This window comes from Anoplophora glabripennis, unplaced genomic scaffold (assembly GCF_000390285.2).
Source record: "Anoplophora glabripennis isolate ALB-LARVAE unplaced genomic scaffold, Agla_2.0 scaffold100, whole genome shotgun sequence".
NCBI classification, from domain to species: domain Eukaryota; kingdom Metazoa; phylum Arthropoda; class Insecta; order Coleoptera; family Cerambycidae; genus Anoplophora; species Anoplophora glabripennis.
Genome location: NW_019416223.1, coordinates 966,008 through 974,793, shown reverse-complemented (window position 1 = coordinate 974,793; position 8,786 = coordinate 966,008). Strand labels below are relative to the sequence as shown.

The following is an 8,786-nucleotide window of genomic DNA, read 5'->3' as shown; positions in this document are numbered from 1 at the left end:
TAGATGGAGTGGAAATGGCAAGCAAATGTTTTGGAAATTAGGTACGTATTTGATCTATAGAAATATTTAATACCACCCTGTAATTTTTTTTATTAGCCCAATAAGTACTAAAAATGTGCTGTATATAGCCCAGCTAATGTCCTGAGGACATCAACAGTAAAGCCTACGTTGTCCTCATTTGATCCACTGATAACCTGATAATAGCCCGGCTGATGTCTTGAGGACATACACAGTAAATCCTAGGACGTCCTCATTTGATCACTGATAACCTGATAATCTCCTGCAGATAGCCAGGCGGATGTCCTCAGGACGTTACGAGCAAATCCCGGGACGTTCCATTTGGATATCCCTGGTACATCCTGAGGTGATCGTGTACCTATTCGAGGATATCCTATACATCCTGAGAAGTTATCCTCAGTACATCCTACGAATGTCATTGTGCTGTGTGGGATAATTATATTATTTGTTTTTCATGATATCATTTGAAATGTAATAATAAAATATTATAGGAAGAATACAATTACCTTATTAATCATTACGTTCCCACTGACTCCATATGGCATCATTAAATTTTTTTGCTAAATGTTAAATAATCTTTTTTTATTAATTTTTGCTTGACTTTCGAACACATTTTACAGAGTTTTTTATAGGAATCATAATTTTAAATTCCCGAAAATTAAATTTGGGAAAGAAAGGGTTAACAGCGTCTCTAAATAATTTTGATGCAACCTGAAATAACTATGACGTATTTTGGTGTAATTCAAAGCGTTTTAAGAGGGTTCTATAGCAAATAGGCAACCAGCAATACATTTTTATAGCTGTATTCTTTAGGATGCCTCTTTTGAACAAGCATCAAATTACAAATTTCTTTAAAACAAAAAGTAATTTGAATTTCAAACTAACTCCATTTTATAGAAAATCTGCGATAGAATGGAGGAAAGTCTGTTATTTATGCATTAATTCATATTTAAATAAACTGTGTAATAAAAATCTATAAAAATGTATTGCTGGTTGCCTATTTGCTATAGAGCCCTCTAAATAGCTTTTAATGTTATTTTAAGCCGTTTCTACATACTGTGACATTTTATAGCTGTTCTGACGCCTTTGAATGTTTGAAAATCTGATTCGAGGATATTTATGTATTTTTAAGCTATTTGGTTACGCATTCTGAAATAATTATCAGATATTCCAAGACTGTTTTGATGTATTTCGGTTTTTATTCGTTTCCTCAAATTTGTCCTGCGGTCACTGAGTTCATGAAGTTTTATATCTCAGATGAATAATACTGTACCGAAAGGAAATCAATTTCCTCATTTAAATTTACCAATTTGGCCCCCTTTGAAGGCCAAAACCTCTGAGAAAGTTTATTTCAATCCTACACCCTGATAGAAATCAGATTCTTCTATTTCCAAGTCATATTGGATTTTTCTTGTAATGTATGTTTATTTACTGGCAAATAAAATATTCAAACGAAAAATACAATAGCTGAAAAAGTCACTTTGCGAGATGGAATATCATCGGACGTTCTGCACAAGGACGCGATGTCTCCGCTGCATTTTGCAGACATTCACCATAAATGAACATCACATCAAGTTTGTTATTGTGATACATATGTGCTACTATGCAATAACTACCTCCAACTGAATATAATTAGGTAGGTACGTTCTAACATGGTTTGTCTAATCACTGACACAACATTGAATTTAATTTTCAAACACCTCTGGCACGTCTCACATAACTTCAACATCTAATGATAAGCAAGTAAGTAGTATGTAGTTCCTTTAAATGTAAATATAAAAAGGGTTTTTTGGACATTTTTTCAACAATTATTCAATTTAGAGATGCAAAAAGTCCAATAAAACGAACTCACTTTTAATGACATCCTGCATAATAGAGATTTACAAGTTGTACAATATTTCTCTTATTTAATTATTCGTAATTAATTATGTTGGGTTGGAAACATAATATAATTCTGTAACTGGAATTTTGCCTAACAAAGTGATCCCTTTGGTTGGAGTCTTAGCGTTGTGTGTCTAACGCAGGCACCAGCATCTACCTCTTCTATTTCGACACGAGCGTTCTAGGATTTCCTTCATTAAATTAACCCTTAGGTTTCAGTGTAAACATTCAAGATACAACTTGTGGTTGAGCAGAACGTGTGGTGAAGTGGTTTCATTGGCACAGAATATGCATTTTCGTGCTATGTATTACAATTACCTACCTCGGTCTGTCGTAAAATGAAACAGTGGATCTAATTTAACGTTATGTATACATGTGTGTGTGGGGTTCCTTAGAATTTGGGGAAAACTGATGTACCTATAAAGCGATGACATGCTAAATATCTAGGTGAATTTTGGCATTAATTATAGTTGTACAAAACAAAAACAATTCTAATAATAATAATAATAATAATAATAATAATGCATTTATTGCCCAACAGAAAACATTCCATTTACAGGACAAANTGTATACTCGTATACATAAATGTGAGATAGAATGCCAAGGTTTTCGTTTTTGGAGATACGTGAAATCAGTTGTTTATGGAGAAACTATAAACACTTGAGAAGAACTTTAGTAGCAGGTTTTAAATGCTGCAAAGTCATTTCGCATTAAGGATTTATACTGTAAAATAAGACAATCTTTAATAAACGTGTTGATAAATGTACTGAAGTTAGAGGTGGACATTTTGTGCAATTATTGTCAAAGAGACATATTTTTTTACTAATGTTCACTATTTTACTGTTCATTACAATTTTTAATTCTAAATAAACCCTTGTTTTTGCCAAATATCTCGGAAACGGTGCGAGACAGCTACTTTCATAAAGTCTACCTTTTTTGTTTAAAAAAATTGGAAAATAAGAATTTGATACCAAATATGAGATACCTTAAAGTACAAAAAAGTTATGTCGTTTCCAACACCTTCAATCTACGGCAACTGGCGCCCTCTATGAACTACAACCAAACTGTGAACAAATTCCAATTCCTCTATCAAAAGAACCCCAAACCCCAAAATTTTGTGTAGATATTTGCAACTATTTACTATTTACTACATATTGTTGGTATAATTCACTGTTAATCAAGACACAATTATAACAAATGGAGTAGTTTTTTGCAATTTCATCAATTAAGAATTCATATTATCTATAAGCTTAGAGATAGATATATCTTTTATATATCTAGATTTCTGGTGTTAGGAATTTTAGGAAATTTTTTTGAATATATTTGAATTAGCTTAAAACTATTACCTATATTAAACTAAAACACAAGGGTGCTATTTTTTGGGCTCCTGATAATTTTCTTAAACGAACGCCCTTCGCTATTTAATTACGCTTTCTAATATAAAATTAGTTATCAAAAATTTTTTGACTTTTGTGAATTTTGGACATCCTATAAAATTCGATATATATTCAGCATTGAACGTACTGGATATAAAAGGGGTTCACAAATTATATTTTTATATTCAGTTCTATGCATTGAAATTAGAAAAAAGTTACCACTTACGGCTGTCTATGTTGTTCCCAAAAAAAATATTATATGTCCGTAATACCACCTTAAAATTTTTAGAAAGCATGCTTATAAAAAATTTTTGCTGATTCTTATGTGTTTAATTGTTCTTCTAAATATAAGAAGAGTATTCTTAAATACCTTGTGTACCTTATTTCACTCGAAATTTATAAAAGATAAAAGATATAAAAAACATCTATAAAAGTCCAAACAAAAATGTAAATTAAATCGTATGTCTCGAACATAAATGCTATGAAGTGGCCAATGGGTCGAGAAAATTATTCGTATGTTATTTTCTTACATATTCAAGAAATATACACTCTAACCATCCAAAGTATGTACCAAATAAAAAGTAAAAAGTAACACAATTTGAGGATATTAAAAAAAGAAAACGTTTTAATATTCTTTGATTTTTGTATGTAACTTTAAATCGTTTATGTATTTGGTGTACTTTCTAGGACACCCTGTATATATGTTTTTCAACAAAAAGCAAAAGATTATAAATAATTAAGTTAAAGTTAGTTAAATTTACTTTTTCATACTTTAAATATGTTACTGTTTTACTGTTACTATTTTAAACGAAATTCTTTTGTTTAAAATCAAAAATAATTGCTCGAAATCTGCAATTTAAAAAATGTTTTATATCTTCTAATAAATTATTAAATTTTTTATAATTTCTACTTTAATTATTTTAACAGTTTGTAAAAGTTATTACAATTAAGCTTAAAAAATCCTGACCATTTTTAAAATTGTTTTGAATTATCGTTTAAAAAACTTGTAAATACGGTCCTGATCACTGTACTCAGAATTGGCGGGAAAGTAACAACCACTTGATGAACGGCAATAGAGGTTAGATTGAAGTTATGCTAATATTATTCACTTACCTGCTTTATTATTATCTCCTTAAATATTCTTCATTTGTTACTGACAGTAAAGATTATATTCTTCAACTAAATGAGCACAAAAACAGTATATTTGCACTACATTTAGAAATGTTTCGCTGACTTGAAAAGAATGTTTACAAGAGTAATTTTTTTAGACACCAAACGCAATTCTCGGAACCCTGGTACCACATGTTAGTGATTTATGGAATAGAACTCTTCACGACAGTACTCTTAATAGTTACGTCAGCCGAAAGATGGCGGAACCAGTACTATTAATAAATTAAATACATTTCATATTTAGCGCTTTGTATTGGAACTTTACTATCAGGTTGACATGCTCTCGAAGGTACAATACAAAATATTTAGGCAATAGGAAAAGTATATTTAATTATCGCCATTTGTATTGATCAAATCAAAGATAATTCACAACGTAGAAATATTGTTCACTGACAAAGGGACAATTGCAGCAACATAACTTAAAATATAAATTTAGAATTACAGATTTTACCTACAAGAATGGAATAATTTTTAAACGATACTACCTACAGTGGCGTAGTAATTTTCTCAGTCCCATGCCAAAAGCTTTGTTTTATTCTGTAGCTCATATAAAATATTACGATCTCTCTGTTCTTGATATAATTCTCCACCATTTATTAAAATTGATATTGGAGATGGTCTAGTCCTTGTTGGGTCCAACCATCTAATCTATCGATCGATCGATTATCTCGAGCGTAGACGTAACAATTTGTCATTGCTCATCGTAAACGAATCATAATACTGGTGACTCTAAGATTTAGTAATTTTTAATTGACAGTACCAATCGTGCAATGTTGGTTGACTAAGTTCAGCGATCACGTGGTTTGTAATCATTTCTGAAGGCTCTGAATATCTGTGTTCCTGGTTGTTTTCGGGTTATCATTTTTAACAGGCATCTAAAAGATGCTGTTCTACGAGAACAAAGAATCTATATTATCCAATACTGGCTACCAGAATTAGACATTTACATCGATATTCCATCTCATCCAGCCTTATCAAGTTAGTAATCTAACCTGTGGGGAAGTTTATATAAGGGTTATTTGGAGCACATCTAACAAAAGCACACGTAGCTATAAATTTCCCAACTAGGGCGTGATACGAATCGAGAAAAGTTTTTACCCGTGATCGATACCAGACGAAATTTATGATTCGTGATTAAACCCGCAGGAACTTTTTTAATATATTTTAATTTGCGGCGGAATACGTAAGGGTAATGTTAATGAAGTTTATAGCGCAGGAAATAATTTTAAAACTTTTCTGCCTAACGGGGTGCTCGGGGTGGGATCTAGGAGGGGGCAACATTTTTGCTGCCACAAGACCAAACTTAAAAAAAAAGACAATAATTATAACGGAGGAAATATACAGGCTAAGCCATAAACGCGAGCATATATTTTAAGCAGTTGTATAAGTTACTGTGTAGAATACTGTATTCTTCGCGGAAAAAATAAGAATAAAGAATGAAATTCGAAATAGATATGCCCGATTTTGTTAAATAAAACTTTATGGGAACCGCTGACCAGAAGAAAATCAGCGATTCTCAACAAGTTTTCTTTTAAAAAGTCAGTCAATATTTATTTTGAATATCATTTTTTTCCTCCTATTTTTTCTGCAAATTACGAGGTGCAGAATCCAATAGCGCAGTCAGATTTTAGATAAAAATTGCGCTAACCAGTTTTTGGCAGATTGGACACTGAAAAAAGAAATAAAAAGTAAGCTTTGAAAATGAATTCACATTTTATGTTAATAGCATTTATAACATGAAAATGAATTCACATTTTATGTTAATAGCATTTATAAGCTCTAGCTTCCAAAAGAAACCCGAATATTAAATCTGTCAATAAATACCTTTTTTAGAAAGGTTGTTTAAATTTGAAATTGGACACACTGTATATTCCATGTCCAATTAACCAATTAACCATAATTCCTTAATATTTGTAATAAATTTACACCACACAAGATGGTTTTGTTTTTTTTGCTATAACTTACGGAATATTTCCTATCTAGAAAATACACTATTCGTGAAAGTTCACTAAAAATGTTAAATAAACTTAAATGAAAAACACCATGAGGAAACAACAAATCGACATAGATATACGTCAATCTTACAACCTAATTGAACCCAATGCAAAAGATTATATACTTCATACAAAATTTAAGATACTATAAAAATGAACGACTGCAATGTGCTTAAAACTTAACAAAAAAGGATATAAAAGAATATTTAAATAAAGTAAAAATTTTACTTTAGCCGTGTTATTCCTAATGCTCATGCTCGGAAAAAATAGCCTTATACGCAGGTGAGATCTTGTTAATATGTTATCACTGTCATCATTGACGTATTTTCTCTTGGTTTGTTTAATCTTGGCATTTTCTAACTCTACTAAGTATTTTTATTGTTTTTCTTGGTGTTGTACTGTCTCAGTGTGTTTATCGAGTGTTTTTTTCTTCAAGTGGTTTATTATAGACGTACTCTTAACCATAACCAAACTTGTCTTGAATGATATCTTGTTGCGAGGCTACTTGGCTTACATGAAATAATCTTTAATACGCATGCCCAGTAACATTGATATAATTTTAATTTATTAATTATAATTACTATAAAAGTCAGTATTGTTCTATAAATTTAAATATATAAATTCTATAATTCTGTTGCTTTGTCACTTGGGGTTTGAAACTTCTTAAATATTTCTAATATTGCCAGAATATCGCGATATTTAAGGTCATGACAAAGAAGCACTAGTGCATGCATAAGGTCGAAAATCGATCTAGTAAAAATATTGATTGAAATTCTTCATGGCAATAAATAGCTGTATTCTTTTAACCAATTTTAACTGAGACTAACTAAGATATTTTATCTTACAAAAGTATTTGTTCTTTTTACATTAATAAGTTTGCTTAAAACTGAGAATATCTAAGAATTTTAGAACGAACCCCTCCTTACCCCAATACCCAACTAAGCTAGCTTTTTAAAATGCTTACTAATCTGAAACTATGAATCTATAAATGTATTCTTTTTAGAGTCTTTTTTACTTCACTTCGCCTTAGCTAAGTTAGTCTTATTGTTAGTTAGTCTCAAATTATTTTACACATTTACACATCTACACATTTGAATTGACGATTTAAACACGATTTATATTACATATAAATGTGGAAATTACGTATTTTAGGATTTGATTTTCTTTATTATGAGGTTAAAATTAGGGTTATCATTACTGTGTAATTCAATTTTGACTTGCCATGCCTCTGTTTTATAAACTAAATAATTTGATTAGCTGTCACACAATTCAAAGGGTTTCAAAATAATAATTTCTCCGTAAATATTAATAATTTCGTATCTAAAATAAATATCAACATATTTAAAACTCACCCTGTACACCTTTTATAATATTTACCAACACTACGTCATACCAAAACCATAAAGTCCATTTTTGGATCTTGAAGATCTTGAGTCATGAGAAAGAGGGTAGTTTAGTTGTAATAAAGCATGCACGTATACATTTTACTGTTCGTCCGGTTTCCGGTTTTTACTATTGCAGGAGGGTAAGTAATCGGGGTTGTTACCCCTCCGCTGATCCTTTATGACCCGGAGTTACGATTCAGATTCGAATCAGGTGTACCGGAGTTCCGTATATACGATACCGTAGAGGACACACATCGTGTTTGCCTGGGGAAATCAATCTATAACTCTCTAAACAGGATACAAGAGGTCAAGGGTCAAGCTGTAGGATATAAATACTGCGTGCCATTTTTTGTCGCTCTTTGTAGTAAATAGTAAATATGTGTGGAGCTGTTTTTCAATTTTAATAAAAATATTCGAAAGGTCGGCAATAAGAGAAACAAAATATGTGAAATATCGGATTTGAGATAGTAAAAATATTTTTTACAAGACCAGCACCGGAGCTTATTCTGAACGGTGTTGGGTATTATTCGATTAAATTTTCAATCAATCAATTAATTGATTAAAAAAAGTAATTTCGATTAAATTAATTGTAGTTAAAAATTAATTGCAATTGAACTATTAATTGCGCGTTGTAATTAATTTATTTGGATTAATTAATTGTTAAAACAATTAAAACTAATAATTATTCTGCTTCCATACAGACGGACACTTTAATTGTACATGAATGGGTATTTGTATAGGAATATTTGTACAGAAATGATAAGCGATATTCAAAAATAACTTACCTAAATTAACAAATTATTCACAAAATTAAACATAACTTAAATTAAGAAATTATTGTCATAATTAAACTTATCATCAAATATCCCATAAGTTTAATTAAAATCGATGAAGAAAAATAGCAACCTTTCATTTATTACATACATTACATATTTTATTCATAACATACATTACACTTTTGT

At 30.5% G+C, this 8,786-nt stretch overlaps 1 protein-coding gene across 2 annotated transcripts in view; it reads right to left on the bottom strand.

Moving 5' to 3' along the window:
- LOC108907794 (origin recognition complex subunit 5) overlaps positions 1–7,856 on the bottom strand; it is a 12,916-nt gene extending 5,060 nt beyond the window's left edge. Inside the window, exon 1 of one of the 2 annotated variants that reach the window (XM_018711592.1) lies at positions 7,792–7,856. The gene's annotated coding sequence lies outside the window, so the exon portion shown is untranslated. Of the gene's footprint in view, positions 1–4,388; positions 4,495–7,791 lie in introns of those variants that run through there. The other variant, XM_018711590.1, reaches the window with a different exon arrangement.
- Between the last annotated feature and the right edge of the window lie 930 nt (positions 7,857–8,786).